Source organism: Giraffa tippelskirchi, chromosome 12, assembly GCF_054371585.1.
Source record: "Giraffa tippelskirchi isolate mGirTip1 chromosome 12, T2T-mGirTip1v1.2.pri, whole genome shotgun sequence".
In the NCBI taxonomy this organism is placed as follows: domain Eukaryota; kingdom Metazoa; phylum Chordata; class Mammalia; order Artiodactyla; family Giraffidae; genus Giraffa; species Giraffa tippelskirchi.
The window spans coordinates 100,292,332-100,310,829 of NC_137286.1; the positions used below are offsets into that span (position 1 = coordinate 100,292,332).

General features: G+C 40.9%; 1 protein-coding gene and 1 long non-coding RNA gene across 3 annotated transcripts in view; both read left to right on the forward strand.

Moving 5' to 3' along the window:
* LOC145529256 (uncharacterized) overlaps positions 1–18,498 on the forward strand; it is a 336,599-nt gene that overhangs the window by 54,958 nt on the left and 263,143 nt on the right. The window lies entirely within an intron of this gene.
* Positions 10,652–15,731, forward strand: LOC145529260 (uncharacterized). Its single transcript, XR_014071072.1, has 2 exons — positions 10,652–12,919; positions 15,183–15,731. It is a non-coding gene; the product is annotated as an uncharacterized LOC145529260 (long non-coding RNA).

Consider the following 18,498-nt stretch of genomic DNA (forward strand, 5'->3'; position numbering starts at 1 on the left):
TCTTTTCAATATTGAATTCATGTCTCATCCAGTGCATTAAAATGAGAAAAAGAAATTAAGGTTATATAAGGATTGGAAAGGAAGAAATAAATGTCATCATTTATGGAAGTTATGATTGTCTACATAGAAAATCCATAATGACTTTCAAATAAAATGAGAGGTTTTTGGCAATGTTTCTAGATATCATTTTTCAAAAAATTACATTTTATCAGCAGAGACAGTTAGAAAATATCATTTTACAAAAGATCTAATTTATTACAGCCCAAAGTTTTTTGTTTGTTCAGTTGCTAAGTCTCATCCAACTTTGTGTGACCCCATGGGCTGCAGCATGCCAGGCTTCCTTGTGTGTCACCATCTCCCACAGTTTGCTCAAATTCACATCTTTGGAATCAGTGATGGTATCTAACTATCTCATCCTCTGCTTCCCCCTTCTCCTTTTACCTTCAGTCTTTCCCAGCATCAGGGTCTTTTCCAATGAGCTGGCTGTTCTCATCAGGTGGCCAAAGTATTAGAACTTCAGCTTTCAGTCCTTCCAATGAGTATTCAGGATTGATTTCCTTTAGAATTGACTGGCTTGAGCTCCTTGCAGTCTAAGGGATTCTCAAGAGTCTTCTCCAGCACCACAATTCGAAAGCATTAATTCTTCACCCAAAGTAGTCATCCTAAAATAAATGGCATGAAAAATGTGCAGGACTATTGTGCAGATAGTTATGGAACTTTGTTGAGAAATAGTAAAAAGATCGAAATAAAGAAATATACTGTGTTCATGTATACAAATATTTACAAGAGGTGATAGTTTCATTTAAATAGATTTATAAATTCAAAGTGGTTCCAAAAAAGTCCCAGCAAGGTTTTTTTTTTCTTCTTCTTTGTTTGAGGAATTTGTACAAGCCGCTTGTAAAATATGTGTGCAAAAGCAAAGTCCAAGGATATCCAAAACATTCTCAAATAGCAGATTGAGGGAAGCTGCCTTACCAGAATGAAGATTCACTGTGCAACCTTGTGATGATGGCACTGTAGCAACAGTGAAGAGAATAATGGAGCAGATTAGACGGGTCAGAGATAGACTCATGCATATATGGAAAAGATACTTGCCAGTGTGGCAGGGCAGATCAGTGAAGGGAGGATGTCCACAAAGGTGCTGGGCCACTTGGTTATTCATGTGGAGAAACCTGCAATTGGAGCCATATCTCACAAATCAAACATCGATTCAGTTGGATTAAAATTTTAAACTTGAAAAGTAAATAATGTAAAAATGTCAAAGAAAATGTGAGAGAATGTCTTTCAGATTTGGGGAGTAGCAAAACTTTTTAAGACAAAATATACATGCACAGTATAAAAGAAAGATTTATATATATATATATATATATATATATATATATATATATATATATATATATATTTGGGTAGCAAGAAACTCCCATTAATAAAAGTGGTATAATAAAGTAGAAAGACACCCATAAACTAGAAGATCTACATAGTACACATAATACAAGGAATTATGTCCTGAGCCTATTGAAAGTCTAGAAATTAATAGATTTTAGCATGTATGAGAATGTTTACCACAGTATTGTCTATAGTAGCAAAAAACCTAGAAGCAATCCAGATATCCTCTGTATAAAATGGATAAATTTGGTGTATTACTACTGAAGAGTAGTGGAAATGATTATATTATAGACAACATGAACGCATCTCAGGAACAGTGTCAAGTGAAATTTACAGAAGACTGTAGTATATCAATTACCAAGTCTCAGAAGCATAAAACATAAAAGACTGTATTGGTGAAGATACATACATATGAAATATGATTATAGTAAAAAGAAATGGAATGGTAAATTAAAGAATAAAGGTAGTGCCTACTCAAGGAAGTCAGAGAGTGGCATGTAACCCAGATGAGTCACACAAGAGCCTCAGTGATACTGGTTTTCTGTTTATTAATGAGTCATTGGTCTTTGAATAGTACTCTTGCCTGGAAAATCCCATGGATGGAGGGGCCTGGTAGGCAGCAGTCCATGGGGTCGCTGAGAGTCGGACATGACTGAGGGACTTCACTTTCACTTTTCACTTTCATGCGTTGGAGAAGGAAATGGCAGCCCACTCCAGTGTTCTTGCCTGGAGAATCCCAGGGACAGAGGAGACTGGTGGGCTTCCGTCTATGGGGTCGCACAGAGTCGGCTACGACTGAAGCGACTTAGCAGCAGCAGCAGCTCTTTGAATGATCTCAGATCATTGAAATGTAAAAAAAAAATACATCTTAGAATTCTTGAAATAATCCATTTCATAATAGCATTTTAAAGATTAAATGTGTGCGTGTATACGTGTGTGTGTGTGTGTATATATATATGTATATATACATATGCACACTCTACTTTCTCAGACATTTCTCATACTTAAAACAATTTTAATAACTCCCCACTTCATCTTTCAGTTTGTCACTATTCTTCTTGGTTAAACTGTTGTGAGCAGAACTGAATATAGTACACATTTCAAGAATGGTTTCCATCACAGATCCCTTGCATAAGTGAACAAAGTCTTCTACTCTATTCTCCTTGACTAAAGGATCATGTAAAAGTTATTTTTGATGTACTGTTAGAGTTATTGCAGAGCACAATTTCTAAATGATTGGTCTGTAGACAGGAGAAAGGATGGGAAATGAACTCACAAAAAACACGTGCCACTTGGGAGTGAAGGAAGAACAGCAGTTGCTAAGCAACCGTCCTGTGTCCCTGGCTTTGAAATGCTGACTGCATGTGTCATATAGGCCTCAGTTCTGTGTGACGGTGATGTAGCCCTCTCTGCCTCCTTTCAGCATCTGCTTCCTTTTCCTTTTGCACCCAAAGTATAGTATTCTGCATGAATTCCTTAATTTTGCAGTCTTCACTGACATTTCTGCGTCTAGTTGCCCGTGTTGACGTGAGTTGACTCATAAAAGCGAACCTTGTCTTTGTTGACTTAAAAAATAGTCACAACCTAAAAGTTGAGAGTTATGTTTTATTCAGTGGGAATTTTTAGGACTTTAAAATCAGGAAACAGCATCTCAAGTAACCCTGAGAGAACTGCTCCAAGGAGATGGGTGAGAAGCTAGGATATATAGAAGTTTTGCAACAAAGGGCCGGTAGTCTGAACATCAAAAGATGATTGTTAATTAAAGAAAACCAGATATCCCAAATTAAGGAATTTAGTATGTATGGGAAGATGCAAGAGTCTGGGCTCACTGAAATCATTCCTTTCATTTGCATCTCAGCTGCCAGCTTTCTGTGTTTTTCACATCCTCAACTCCCTTGGGGCTCATTGTAGGGGGTGGTTGCAGCCTGATGGCTACTGAAGGTAGGGATTCTTCTCCTTCCTGAGTGCCCTGGAGGGCTGGAATAGCTGATGACTGTGACATCCTTGTTTACTGATAGGGCAGGAAATATTCTAGTCCTCATCTTGGTGGAATTTCATGGGTTAAAAGTGAAAAACGACCTTCTAGAAAGATTCTTTAACATTTGTATTTTAAATAGCTGGTGTGTCTGTGTGCTTCTCTGTGTATTCTCCAGACCTTTTCTGGAAAGGTTTGGGGAAGCTGGATTGTCATGTGTCTCATTCTCAGTTGGTAAAAGTGGAAATGAAATTAATTCCCTCTTCCATGATGTATTCCAGAACAAAGTGAGATTTTTAGCAAGAAAAAAGTATAATGTAAAACCGTGCTACCCCAGCTGCATGGTAAAGAGGATTGAATTGGGAGGGATACAGGAATATAGAATTGTTTATCCATGTATGCCTTCATAAATGCTAATGAATTTCAAAAGCTCTTGTGTCAGAAAATCTTATTAAGTATTAAGTCACTGTTTCTCAAAAATGTCCTGTATCAAGATTGCCTGGAGTGTTAATGAAGATTCCCTACTCACTGTGAAGCTCAAAGCTCATTGAATGAAGTCCTAGAATTTGCATTTCTAATTAGCTTTCCAAAGTTCCTTGGTGGTCTAGTGGTTAGGATTCAGTTCAGTTCAGTCGCTCAGTCATGTCCGACTCTTTGCGACCCCATGAACTGCAGCACGCCAGGCCTCTCTGTCCATCACCAACTCCCAGAGTCTACCCAAACCCATGTCCATTGAGTCGGTTATGCCATCCAACCATCTCATCCTCTGTCGTCCCCTTCTCCTCCTGCCCCCAATCCTACCCAGCATTAGGGTCTTTTCCAATGAGTCAACCCTTCGCATGAGGTGGCCAAAGTATTGGAGTTTCAGCTTCAACAGCAGACCTTCCAATGAACACCCAGGATTGATCTCCAGACACTTTTGAGACACACCCATTTAAGTCTTTTTAGATGCCCCTAATCCTAAAGAAACAGCATCATTAGTAGCCTGGGAAGTCTCTAATTGGAGCATTTAAGATGCAATTAATAGAGATAAGCCTTCAAAGCATTTTTTTCCAAGAGTGACCTCATATAATTATAGTATCTAAATATTCTCCAGGTCTAAAAATTTGCCCCGTTGATCCCCAGATCTATTCCTTCTTAGACCACGAGCCTTATAATTTTCTTCATTGTGTATTTAAGCTGTCTGATAGCAGCTGACCTACCCCTGTCCTTGAAGCCGAGTTCCCCCCCACCCCCCCTTATTTCTTGCCATTCTACAGTAGACAAAGCCAAAGTCTCAACATCAGCCAGAATTTGGTGCAAAAGCTCAGATGCACCAGGTCTACCTGTTTGATTCTGTTTTCACTTGGTTTCATTGTCTTAGTTCCTAACTCTTTGGAGTTCCAGTCTTGAAGCCTCTTCATATTTTTTACTGGCAGTTAGACTGAACATTTCTTATTATTCTCAACAGTTTGGTCCCCTCACACATCACCCATCACATCTGGGTTTCTGGCATCACCTATTGTCAGGAGGGAAATCTGATTCTATCTCATGCCTTCCCCTGGAAAGTCCAAAAGCAGGGCACCAGCACTCTGGTGTAAGCCCTCTTCTAGTTCATAGCCAGTGCCTTCTTGGTGTGTAGACATAGGCTCGAGAGCTCACTGGGATCTCTTTTATAAGATGAGTTAACCCTGTTTGTGAGGGCTCCATTCTCATAACCTAAGAACCTCCTAATGGCATCACATTGGACATTAAGATTTCAATATATGAATATTAGGGGGGACACAGACATTCAGACCAAAGAAAATACATATTCCTGGTCTTCAAATAGTCTATGGTTTAGTAAGAAGAGAAACAAGAAAGGATATAGTTGCAGTGCAGCTGTAAGCAGAGTGGATGTAAGCTGAGTGCTAAAGAATCCTGGGGAGATGCACACAGTCCAAGTCCTGAACTGCAAAGGTGAAAGTGGGAAGGATGGTTCCTGAGAGCCTGGCCCTTGGTAGAGCAAGGTGCCCAGTTCACTGTTACTGGAACAGGAAGAATGGGCTGAAGTGAAGTAATAGGCTAGACTGGAGAGATGAGTAAGGGTCATAGCATAATCATGTTCCATGTTATAGGCTAGACTTTATGTATTTATATTATATTATTGTTTATTTATTTATGGATGCACAGGTCTTTGTTGCTATGCAGGAGCTTTGTCTGGTTGTGGTGACTGGGGGCTGCCCTTAGTTGTGGTGCATGGGCTTCTCATTGCAGTGGTTTCTCTTGTTGTGGAACACAGGCTTCAGTTGTTGCGGCTCCCAGGCTCTAGAGTATAGGCTCAGTAATTGTGGTGTGTGGGTTTAGTTTCTTCATGGCAAGTGGAGTCCTCCTGGATCAGGGATTGAACCTGTGTGTCCTGCATTGGCAGGTGAATTCTTAACCACTGGACTACCAGGGAAGTCCTCAAATTTATATTAAAGACCCTAGGGAGCAATTGATGGTTTTTAGAAAGATTATTCTGGTTAGAGTTTGGATTATACATTGGAGTAGCTTGATTTATGGAGTTTTTTCCCAAATTATGACAGTAGTCCAGAATGAATTACTGATGGTCTGGATTAGCAGGGTGCAAGAAGGCTCGTCTGAGTTACCCATTGGTGTGTAAAAATCTACTGCAAAACTCACTGGCTTAAATAAAGAACATTTTATTCCTTGTGTTTCTGTGCGTTGAGTGCTTGGTTCTTCTGCATGACACAGTGTCCACTGTGGCTTGGGAATGGCTGGAAGGTCTGAATGACCTCCCTCATGTGGGTGGCAGTTGGTGTAGGCCACAGACTGGAACCCCAGATGGAGCTTTCAATCAGAGAGCTCAGTTCTCCACATATTTCCTTTCATGTGTCTTCTTGGTCTTCCTTACAGTATGGTGGTTGGATTTCAAATAGCAGTATATTCAGAGTATAAGCCCCAAGTGCAGGAGCTTATCAGATCTCCATGTTTTTCATACTTGCTAATGTCCCATTAGCCAAAACTAGATAAATAGTTAAGCCCATTGGGGATGGGCACATAGGGTGTGAATACCAGGAGCAAGGTTCATTGAGAGCTACCAAATCAAGTTCTGCCACAGGGATGGAGAGAAGTAAGTAGTGCCTCTTCTAAAGTGCCCACCCAATCCATGGCTGCTGGATCAGACTAGTCCTCAAAATTTTCTCTGCTGACATTTGCCTCATAGGGAAGCAGAAAGTGGATGGGGGAAGGGTCGTGGGCTTATACTGCCTAAAAGACTTGCATTGTTGTTGTTTAGTCACTAAGTCATGTCTGACTCTTTGGCAACCCCATGGACTGTAGCCAGGCTCCTCTGTCCGTGGAATTCTCCAGGCAAGAACCTGGGGTGGGTTGCAATTTCCTTCTCTGGGGGATCTTCCTGACCCAGGGATCAAACCTGTGTCTCCTGCATTGGCAAGCAGGTTCTTGACCACTGAGCCACCAGGGAAGTCCAGGTAAAAGACTTGCATACAACCACTAAAATATTAAGTGGAAGAACTCTAGCCCCCTTTTTTCCTCCAAGTGTTTGGCTTGAATTTATTACTGAGTAATTTTGCGAGAAATAAATGTGACCATTTAGCAATTAGTAACATTTTTTAAAGGATGTTCTTGCTTGGAAAATGATAGATATTCTACTTTATGGCTTCAACCCCCCGAGGCACAATTCAGTTCAGTTCAGTTCAGTCGCTCAGTCGTGTCCGACTCTTTGCGACCCCATGAATCGCAGCACGCCAGGCCTCCCTGTCCATCACCAGCTCCTGGAGTTTACCCAAACCCATGTCCACCTGTATGCAGGTCAGGAAACAACAGTTAGAACTGGACATGGAACAATAGACTGGTTCCAAATAGGAAAAGGTGTACGTCAAGGCTGTATATTGTCACCCTGCTTATTTAACTTATATGCAGAGTACATCATGAGAAACGCTGGGCTGGAAGAAACACAAGCTGGAATCAAGATTGCCGGGAGAAATATCAATAACCTCAGATATGCAGACGACACCACCCTTATGGCAGAAAGTGAAGAAGAACTAAAGAGCCTCTTGATGAAAGTGAAAGGCACAATTAGTGTATCTAAAATATGAAAGTGAAGTCAGGCTCAGAAAACAAATGCAGTAAAGAATATAGCTACAGAAGGAGCTATGCTATTTCCAAATATGCTTGAATGTGGCTCTTTTACTGTGATGAAATGAATTTTATGGCTGTAGTAATTGGTTCTTTTTAATACAGTTACTTGGTTATGTGATTTTCGTGGCATGATCAAACACTTTGAGAAAATGGCAACTTCTGTATGTTGCAAGAATACTTTAAACAAAACCTCCCTTTATAATCAAAAGGTGCTGGCAAAATTAATCTTTTCTATCCCTAGCTCCTGGCATATACCCCAGGTTTCCTAAAAAAGAGAATAATAATAGTAACCTTTTGATAGGTTTATTGTGAGGATGAAATGAAATAACATATGTAAAAGTGCCTGAAACAGTGCCTGGCAGCACTGACAGCTCAGTTGGGATGAGCTGTGATTCTTACATGCTCTAGGAATATTTGGCAGATAGAGGTGCCATTCTTCCCTACAGGTTCACTTCAGTTCAGTTGTTCAGTCGTGTCCTACTCTTTACAACCTCATGGACTGCAGCCGCCCGGCTTCCCTGTCTATCACCAGCTCCTGGAGCCTGCTCAAACTCATGTCCATCGAGTCGGTGATGCCATCCAACCATCTCATCCTCTGTCATCCCCTTCTCTTGCCTTCAATCTTTCTAAGCATCAGGGTCTTTTCTAATGAGTCAGTTCTTCACATCAGGTGGCCAAAGGATTGGAGTTTCAGCTTTAGCATCAGTCCTTCCAATGAACATTCAGCACTGATTTCCTTTAGAATTGACTGGTTTGATATACTAACAGTCCAAAGGATTCTCAAGAGTCTTCTCCAACACCACAGTTCAAAACCATCAATTCTTTGGTGCTCAGCTTTCTTTATAGTCCAGCTGTTACATCCATACATGACTACTGGAAAAACCATAGCTTTGACTAGATGGACCTTTGTCGGCAAAGTAATGTCCCTGCTTTTTAAGCTGTCTAGGTTGGTCATAGCTTTCCTTCCAAGGAGCAAGCATCTTTTAAAATTTCATGGCTGCAGTCACCATCTGCAGTGATTTTGGAGCCCCCCAAAATAAAGTCTGTCACTGTTTCCATTGTTTCCCCATCTATTTGCCATTAAGTGATGGGACCAGATGTCATGATCTTCGTTTTTTGAATGTTGAGTTTTAAGCCAGCTTTTTCACTCTCCTCTTTTACTTTCATCAAGAGGCTCTTTAGTTCCTCTTTACTTTCTGACATAAGGGTGGTGTCTTCTATGTATCTGAGGTTATTGATATTTCTCCTGGCAATCTTGATTCCAGCTTCTACTTCATCCAGTCCAGCATTTCACATGATGTACTCTGCATATAAGTTAAATAAGCAGGGTGACAATATACAGCCTTGACACACTCCTTTCCCAATTTGGAACCAGTCTGTTATTCCATGTCCGGTTCTAACTGTTGCTTCTTGACCTGGATACAGATTTCTCAGGAGGCAGGTCAAGTGGTCTGGTATTCCCATCACTTGAAAACTTTCCACAATTTGTTGTGATCCACACAGTCAAAGGCTTTGGCATAGTCAATAAAGCAGAAGTAGACATTTTTCTAGAATTCTCTTGCTTTTTTGATGATCCAACGCATGTTGACAAGTTGATCTCTGGTTCCTCTGCCTTTTCTAAATCTAGTTTGAACATCTGGAAGTTCACAGTTCACCTACTATTGAAGCCTGGCTTGGAGAATTTTGAGCATTACTTTACTAGCGTGTGAGATGAGTGCAATTGTGTGGTAGTTTGAACATTCTTTGGCATTGCCCTTTTTGGGGATTGGAATGAAAACTGACCTTTTCCAGTCACTGTGGCCACTGTTGAGTTTTCCAGATTTGCTGGCATATTGAGTGCAACACTTTCACAGCATCATCTTTTAGGATTTGAAATAGCTCAGCTGGAATTCCATCATCTCCACTAGCTTTGTTCGTAGTGATGCTTCCTAAGGCCCCCTGACTTCACATTCCAGGATGTCTGGCTCTAGGTGAGTGATCACACCATCATGGTTATCTGGGTCTTTTTTGTGTAGTTCTTCTGTATATTCTTGCCACCTCTTAATATCTTCTGTTTCTGGTATACCATACCATTTCTGTCCTTTACCGTGCCCATCTTTGCATGAAATGTTCCCTTGGTATCTCTAATTTTCTTGAAGAGATCTCTAGTCTTTCCTAGTCTGTTTTTTTCCTCTATTTCTTTGCATTGATCACTGAGGAAGGTTTTCTTATCTCTCCTTGCTATTCTTTCAGACTCTGCATTCAGATGGGTACATCTTTCCTTTTCTCCTTTGCCTTTCACTTCTCTTCTTTTCTCAGCTATTTGTAAGCCCTCCCCAGACAGCCATTTTGCCTTTTTGCATTTCTTTTTCTTAGGGATGGTCTTGATCCCTACAAGGTACATACACCTTAAAAGGAGCTCCCTGTGAGTCCAGTGGTAAAACCAAGGCAGGGTTGTTGAGACAAATTAGCAAGGATTAAGTGATTATAGGTTTGTGCCCACTGAGCTCACAAGACTTCAGGCGTTCCTCTGTTCCTCATGTATAAAAGAAGGAAACTGAGCCCAGTGTTCTCACAAGTCCCTTGATTGGCCAAGCCTGGCTATTTGAAGCCATCTCTCTGGAGTCACCAGCAGCCCTGACTCATCTGTTTCTCCTCTCTGTCTTTTGTGAGAGAAACCCTCCTCACCTCTTCCTCTTAGTATTCCATGTTATTTAAACCATAGCTTTCTCTTTGGAGGTCTTAATCACCTCTGAGGGCAGAGCCTTTTGCCTGATGCATAGCCCCAGAGGTTGTTGTGACAGTGAGAGCCTTCTGTTTCTTGTAGGTACTGTATTCTTCCACCTTTGTTTGATTTCCCTCTATTCCCTCTAAATTTATTCCATTCTCTTTTCCTTGTTGGCTACTCCTTCATGTTCAAGGAGATGGGATTGCCTTCCCCAAGCTTAGCAGAATTATTCTCAGTATCTTTCCACTTTTTCCGAGAGCAGATCCTCCTGTTCTCCACAGCACGTGAAACTGATGAGTACCATTTTTGTTTTGTTGTTGTTTAGTTGCTAAGTCATGTCCAACTCTTTGCGACCCCGTGGACTGTAACCCTCCAGGCTCCTCAGTCCATGGGATTCTCCAGGCAAGAATACTAAAGTGGGTTGCCTATTTGCTTCTCCAGAGGATCTTCCCGACCCAGAGGTCAAATCCACATCTCCTGCATTGGCAGGCAGATTCATTACCACTGCACCACCTGGGAAAGCCAGATGAGCACCACTAATCCCTACTTAACCCTGGTCTTCCTAGTTTAAAAACCTGTGAACCTCCTGCAGAGGCTAGTAGTTGAACAATCTATCCCCACACTCTGATGCTCACACACAGAGCACCCAGGCAACTCCACGAAGAATCTCCCCCTCAGGAAAGTTTCCCACCTGTCAGAGGCAGCCAGAAGCAAACCATTCCGTGTTCACATGCATCTTTGCCGGGTCCCAGAACTTGGAAGTAGTAGAGCTTCTTTATCTAGGGGTGAATTGTTCTCAATGCCAACAGTTTTAGTTGGTCCCATTCCAGGGTCTGATTAGTAACACACCCAAGGAAGGAGATGTGCATTTCTGAAGACACTGTGGGGTGCGGTGACTCTGCATTGCAGAGTTGGACATTATGTGATATCTGACTCACCAGCAGTGTGAGTGGTCCAATCTTGTCACTGGTGATAAAGCGTTTAAATCAAACAAATGTCATGAGAGTTGGCCTGATTTCCTAATACAAAATCCTTGGTTTAACTTGCCTAAGATTGTTACTTTTCCTCTTTGGATTGAAAATTAGGGATTTTATTTCACTACCTGGATGCATCACTTTTTCATCATATGCTACAGAAATCCTGAAGTAGTTGATGTATAGTTGACTACAGTGTTGTGCTAGTTTTAGGTGTACAGCAAGGTGATGTTTCTGATCTTCTTTCCCAAGAAATATGCCCTCTACCTTTGGAAATATAAAGATGCCAACTGGAGCATCCATCTCCCAAGCTTCCAAGGCAGTTACCAGGCAGTCCAGTGAACATCCAGCAAACATGATTATTTGCTTTAAAGGCTCACGACTGAGTCTGTTTTGAAAAACGCATATTACACAAACAATAGTCATTCTGCTTTCCTTGGCTTCTTAATCTTTGTCCTCACTAAAACTCGGATTATTTTCCCATTTGCATTCTGAACGCGCCCTTGAATGGTCCACAAAGCTCTTCTGAGCCCCTCCCCTGGAGGGAACTATTAGCTTATGTTTTTCTTCACCATCTGTTTCTTTTCTGCAAAGCTTTTTGAAGCTCAGCCTCTTGGAACAAGAGAATAACAAAGATGAAATTTATTGCCATCGATCACTTTTAGAAAAGCCAAATGTCTTCCAGCTACTCTGAATTGATTTTCTGTTCCCCTTTGAGAAAGTAGCAGAAAGGAGTTAGCAACCACGCAGGGGACCAAATCAATACAAAAGTGAGGGGAATTTCATGGAGGTAATTGTGTGTGGAAAAGCAGAGAGCTCGCAGGACTAGTTAATAGAGGTAAGTTGCTTATTCAGCATTATTATCAACTCACTAGGTGGACCATAAAACTTAGATTTTCTCCTAAATATATGTCCCTGCTCCATTGTGCAAAGAATTCACTGTCATTCACTGCTTCCTTTCCATCATTCAGACCCAGTTAAGGCCTCCCACGAGGACATTCAGGAGTGCCCATTGTATGTGTAGCATCATAATGTTTGGAGTAATGAGCTCAGATGTTAGGCAAGAGCATGATAATTGTAATGATAGTAATAAAATAATAAAATACTGTTACTTGAACACCGTTACTTATTTCCACTGAGAGCTAAAGATATGTAATGATTGTACTCCCTCTCCACTTTGACCCCTCATGGACATTGATTACTGTGTCTTCCTTAAGGTATCTTTAAATTAAAAAAAAATAGTAAACTATATATAACTCAAACTTGGCCATTTTCACCATTTTTAAGTATACAATTCAGTGGCATAAATTGCAGTTACTGTATGGTGACACCATCACCACTATTTTCAAAGCTTTTCCATTAGTCCCTAAAGAAACTCTGTACCCAGTAAACAATAGCCTGAGTACCTGATGTCCTCTGATCTATTTTTTCACTTTCACCTTCACTTTGTTTTTTTTCCTTCCGGTTTTATTGAGGTATAATTGGTACACAGCCCTGTGTAAGTTTAATGTGGACAACATAATGAGTTGACTTACTTATATAGTGAGATATTTACCACAGTAGGGTTAGTGGACATCCATCATCTCCTAGACACAACATTAAAGAAAGAAAAGAATACATTTTCTTTGTGATGGAAACTTATGGGATTTACTCTCTTAACAACTCTCATGTGTAACATACAGCAATGCTGAGTATTGTTTATCATGTTGTGTTTTACATCACTGAAAGTGAAAGTGTTAGTTGCTCAGTCATGTCTGACTCTTTGTGACCCCATAGACAGTAACCTGCCAGGCTCCTCTGTCCATGATATTCTCCAGGCAAAGATACTGGAGTGGGTTGCCATTCCCTTCTCCAGGGGTCTTCCTAATCCAGGGATCAAACCTAGGTCTCCTGCATTGCAGGCAAATTCTTTACCATCTGAGCCACCAGGAAGTGTTTAATTATCTTATAACTGGAAATTTATACCTTTTGACCTCCTTCATTCATTTCCCCTTTGACTAATCCCCCACACTTTTTTTCCCATTCTTTTTTTTTTAATTTATTTTAATTGGAGGCTAATTACCTTATACTATTGTGGTGGGTTTTGCCATACATTGACATGAATCAGCCATGGGTGTACGTGTGCTGCCCAGCCTGACCCTCCCTCCCACCTCCCTCCCCATCCTATCCCTCAGGGTCGTCCCAATGCACCAGCCCTGAGCACCGTGTCTTTCATCGGACCTCGACTAGCAATCTATTTCACATATGGTAATATACATCTTTCAGTGCTATTCTCTCTAATCATCCCACCCTCACCTTCTCCCACAGAGTCCAACAGTCTGTTCTTTACATCTATGTCTCTTTTGCTGTCTCGCATATAGGGTCATCGTTACCATCTTTCTAAATTCCATATATACGTGTTAATATACTGTATTGGTGTTTTTCTTTCTGACTTACTTCGCTCTGTATAATGGGCTCCAGTTTCAACCACCTCATTAGAAATGATTCAAATGCATTCTTTTTAATAGCGGAGTAATATTCCATTGTGTATATGTACCACAGCTTTCTTATCCATTCATCTGCCAATGGACATCTAGGTTGCTTCCATGTCCTGGCTATTGTAAACAGTGGTGGGATGAACATTCCCCCCCCCCAACTTCTGGTAGCTACAAATCTAGCCTCTTTTTCTATGAGTTTGTTTTTGAAGTGTAATTGATATTCACTATGTTAGTTCCTGGTACACATTTTAATGATTTGATGTTTCTGTACTTTTCAAAATGATCACCATAAGTCTCATTGTCATCTGTCACCACACAAAGATATTGGATAATTATTCCTATATTCATACACACATTTCATACCTGTGGTTCATTTACTTTATAGTAAGTTTGCACCCTGTAATCTCCCTCACCTATTTCTCTTTTCCCCAGCCCCTTCCCCTCTGGCAACCACCTGTTCTCTCTATCTATGACTTTGTTTCTGTTTAGTTGTATTTGTTCATTTGTTTTGTTTTTAGATTCCATGTATAGGTGAAATCATACAGTATTTGTTTGTTTTTCTGACTTCACTTAGCATTATACCCTTTAGGTCCTTCCATGTTGTTGCAAATAGCATGATTTCATTTCTTTTTTATGGCTGAGTAATATTCCATTATGTGTATACACACACACACATATATGTATATATATGTAATCACATCTTCTTTATCCAGTCATCTCTAGATGGGCACTTACATTGCTTTCATAACTTGGCTATTGTAACTAATGCTGCAGTGAACATAGGTGTGGATATATATTTTTGAATTAGTGTTTTTATTTTCCTCAGATAAATACCCAGAAGTGGAATTGTATGATAGTTATATTTTTAACTAGTGGATAGTATGGTAGTTATATTTTTAATATTTTGAGAAATCTTGTACTGTTTCCCACTGTGACTGCACCAGTTTACATTCCCAGCAACACTGTACAAGGGTGCCCTTTTCTCCATGTTCTTGCCATCACTTTTTTATTTGGTGATAATAGCCGTTCTGACAGGTGTGAGGTGATAACTCATTGTGCTTTTCATTTGCATTTTCTTAATGATGTTGAGCATCTTCTCATTTGCCTGTTGGCCAACTGCATATCTTCCCTGGGAAAATATCTATTCAGGTCCTCTGCCCATTTTTTGGTTGGGTCGTATTTTGATGATTAGTTGTATGAGTTATGGTACATTTTAGATATTAACCCCTTGTTGGGTATATTTTTTGCAGATATATTCTCCTATTCAGTAGGTGGCCTTTCTGTTTTGTTGATTTTCTTTTGCTATGCAAAAGGATTTTAGTTTGATGTAGTCCCATTTGTTTATTTTTGCTTTTGCTTCTCTTCCCTGGTGGCTCAGACAGGAAAGCATCTGCCTACAATGCGGGAGACCCAGATTCAATCCCTGGTTCAGGAAGATCTCCTGGAGAAGAAAATGGCAACCCATCCCATCTTGCCTGGAAAATCCCATGGACAGAAGAGCCTGGTAGGCTACAGTCGATGGGGTCGCAAAGAGTCAGACACGACTGAGCAACTTGACTTTCTTTCTTTTCTTTTTTCTCTTGCCTGAAGAGGCATATCCAAAAAAATACATTTCTAAGACCAATGTCAGAGACCATACTGCCTGTGTTTTCTTCTGAAAGTTTTATAGTTCACATCTTACGTTTAAGTCTTTAATCCATTTTGAGTTTATTTTTGTATATGGTATGAGAAAATAGTCCAATCTGATTTGTTTACTTCCTTAGTTAGATGTATTCCCAGGTATTTTTTTATGTGATTGTGAATGGGATTATTTTCTTAATTTCTCTTTCTGATAGTTTCTTGTTAGTGTATAGAAACACAACAGATTTCTGTATATTAATTTTATATCCTGCAACTTTCCTGGATTCATCGATGAGTTCTAGCAGTTTTTGGTACAGTTTTAGAATTTCATATTGTAGTGTCATCTGCAAACAGTGATAGTTTTGCTTCTTTCTTTCCAATTTGGATCCCTTTTGCTTCTTTTCTTGTCTGATTGCTAGGACTTCCAATACTGTGGTGAATAAAAACTTCCACACAGCCCTCTGAAGTAACCAACCCTTCTGACACTTTGCTTTCAGGCTTTTAGCCCAGAACTGTGAGGCAATACATTCCTGTCATTTAAGTGACTAAAAGTACTTTTTGATGGCAGCCCAAGCAATGGAGACGGTTCCTAAGTTTGGATTTATTCCTATTTTCAACCAGGATTTGGAAAAGCTGGGCTAATTCTCTTTTGTCTGATTTATCATGATGGATCTACTTTGTAGATTTCAAGTTCAAAACTCATGTGAGATTTTCTTTTTCATTTCCCACCATGTATTTTGAAACCATTTGAATGTGACTGGTAACGTCTCCTTCCTTGAAACTTCTGATATTCATCTATTAGAGAGGTTTTTGAGAATCCACAATCCATTTGGTTAGCATTTAAAATAGGTTTTGACAAATGAAAAAAAAAAAAAAAATGCAGCTCTAGGTCCAAGGAGATCGGACAGGAGCAGCAGAATCACTGTGAGAAAGAAAGACTGCTCTTAGACTGTCCAGGACCCTGTCTCCTTGGTGGGTACAGCCCATCAGCTCAGCCTTGCCTCGTGGAGCCACTGCCTCTTTCAGCATTTGGTTTTGCTGTTTTTATTCCTAGAGCCCAACTGCAGAAATTAATGTCTGTCTATATGGTTCTGTCAGGAGGAGCTCCTTGTTTTTCAGAACAAAATACCGTTATGCCATGAAAAAATGTGCGTTGATATGTCTCTGTTTGAACTTTCAATCCACATTCACGTTGATCCCAGTTTCCTTTGGTCCTGGCATTCTGGAAGGGAGGTGGGCCACTCACCCATGGCCAGCACACTGACCAAGCCAATGGACACACGTAACTACAAATGTGTATGAACTGGAAAGAATCTCATATTCCCCTTGAGGTGGAGCAGGTTGTATCCCCCTTAGCAGAATCAGCCTCCAGGTCAGGTCAGAGTCAAAGCTCAAAGATTACAGACCTTGAGGTAGTTGAGTTATGTTAGGAGATTCAGAAGGAAGCATACATGAGTCAGAAAGAAATGCTCGGCAGGACCAGACAGATATTTTAGGCCATATGTCTGCTTCTCAAGGTTACTCTGACCTCCCAGATTCGAGGAGCAAAATTTAAATGGAAGAATACTGCTGCTCAGAGCAAGTGGAGGCAGCATGTGTGGTGAAAGAAACTAGGATTGGGAGCAAGCAGTCCTGGGTCAAGTCCTGGCTCCATGTCCTGGCTCATCTGCTTACCTGCTTCTAGTTGGGTAACCTTGAGAAGACTGACTGATTCACCAATGTGACTTTCACATCCTGTATCATAGCCACCTCACAGGGCTTCTGTTAAATGAGGTCATATTAGTAAATCTGTGTGCCTGACAGTTGACTAGCTTGAATAGTTCAGAGTGAGGTACAGCCATACCCAGTATTTGTTGGGAGACCATAGGATACATGTGACCTGAGAGGAGCTCAAGGTGAGATTCCGGGAGAGTTTACATGAAAGAAAGTCCTAAATAATGGTTCCGCGCATTATAGCCTTGGGCTGGGATCACGGTTGGTACCAGATTGGGTTCCAGAGGGAATCCCAGATCAGAGAATCTCCTGCCCAGCTCTTCTGTGCCTGAGCCACTTTTCCATCTGTCCCGCGGGCCCTAGAATAGGGATATAGTCAGAGGATCAGCTTCTGGATCCCTGATGCTCTCAACTGTTTGAGGACACGGAACTAGGATGTTTCCTTATCAGCCTCTTAGTTTTCATCCAACGTACCTTCTTTTGCCTGAATGCCCCGAGAGCCAGCGAAGAAGGTACGTTCATCACCCTGCCATCAGCATCACTGACACTACCTTGAAATCTTCTTGGGTTCAAGCCCTCTGTGTATGAAATTAAATTTGTTCCAGTGTCAAAATAAGAAAGTTCAACAGTTTTAGCATTTTAAAAGATGAGAATGCTTGGGTAGAATAAGTGCCTTTGAAAAAGCAACTGTTTTTCTTCATGAATGTCATTTCTGGGACCAAAATTAACATTCTGTTCCTTATGATGATTTGTGTAAATTTCAAATGGTTTTCCCTTACAAAGGCTAGTGAAACTGAAATTCCACACCCTTCGAAACATGCCTAAGTTTGGCTTCTCTTGGCAGAAATACAAAGTAGGAACAAGAATCCAAATCTATGGGGCATATAAACGAAAAGGCAGAAATTCCTGGCATAGTCCTGTGATCACTGGCACAGTTCCAGGGTGAGGCCTTAAAATAGGATAAGCTTTTACAACTGCCCCTACGTGGGCACACGTTCCGTTCCTGGGGCCTCTTGCAGGACTCAGGCATGTCATTCAGTACCCCGTCTTAATATGTGCATCACTGTCACAGGGAACAGTTTCCCAATGACCTTGACACGTCAGAGCTTGGACAGTAGAGAGCCATAGGCACCTTGAGAAGGTCACTGGCTGGAAATCCCCTGTTAGTCAGTTTGGGACCATTGTAATAGACTGGGTGGTTTAGATAATAGACATTTTCATGGTTCTGGAGACTGGGGAGTCCAAGGTCAAGGAAACAGAGTTGATTTTTTGGTGAGGACTCTCTTCCTGGCTTGCAGGTGGTTGCCTTCTTGCTATATTCACAGGCAGAGACCAGAAGCTCTGGTGTCTCTTGCTCTTCCTCTGTGGGCACTAATCCCATCATGTAGTTTCTACCCTCGTGACCTCATCTAAACTTGATTACCTTCTAAAGGCCCCGCCTCCACATACTGCCTCCATACACTGCGGTAAGAATTCTGGGGACACTCAGGCATGGAGTCTAGAACTCCCAGCAGCTCCAAA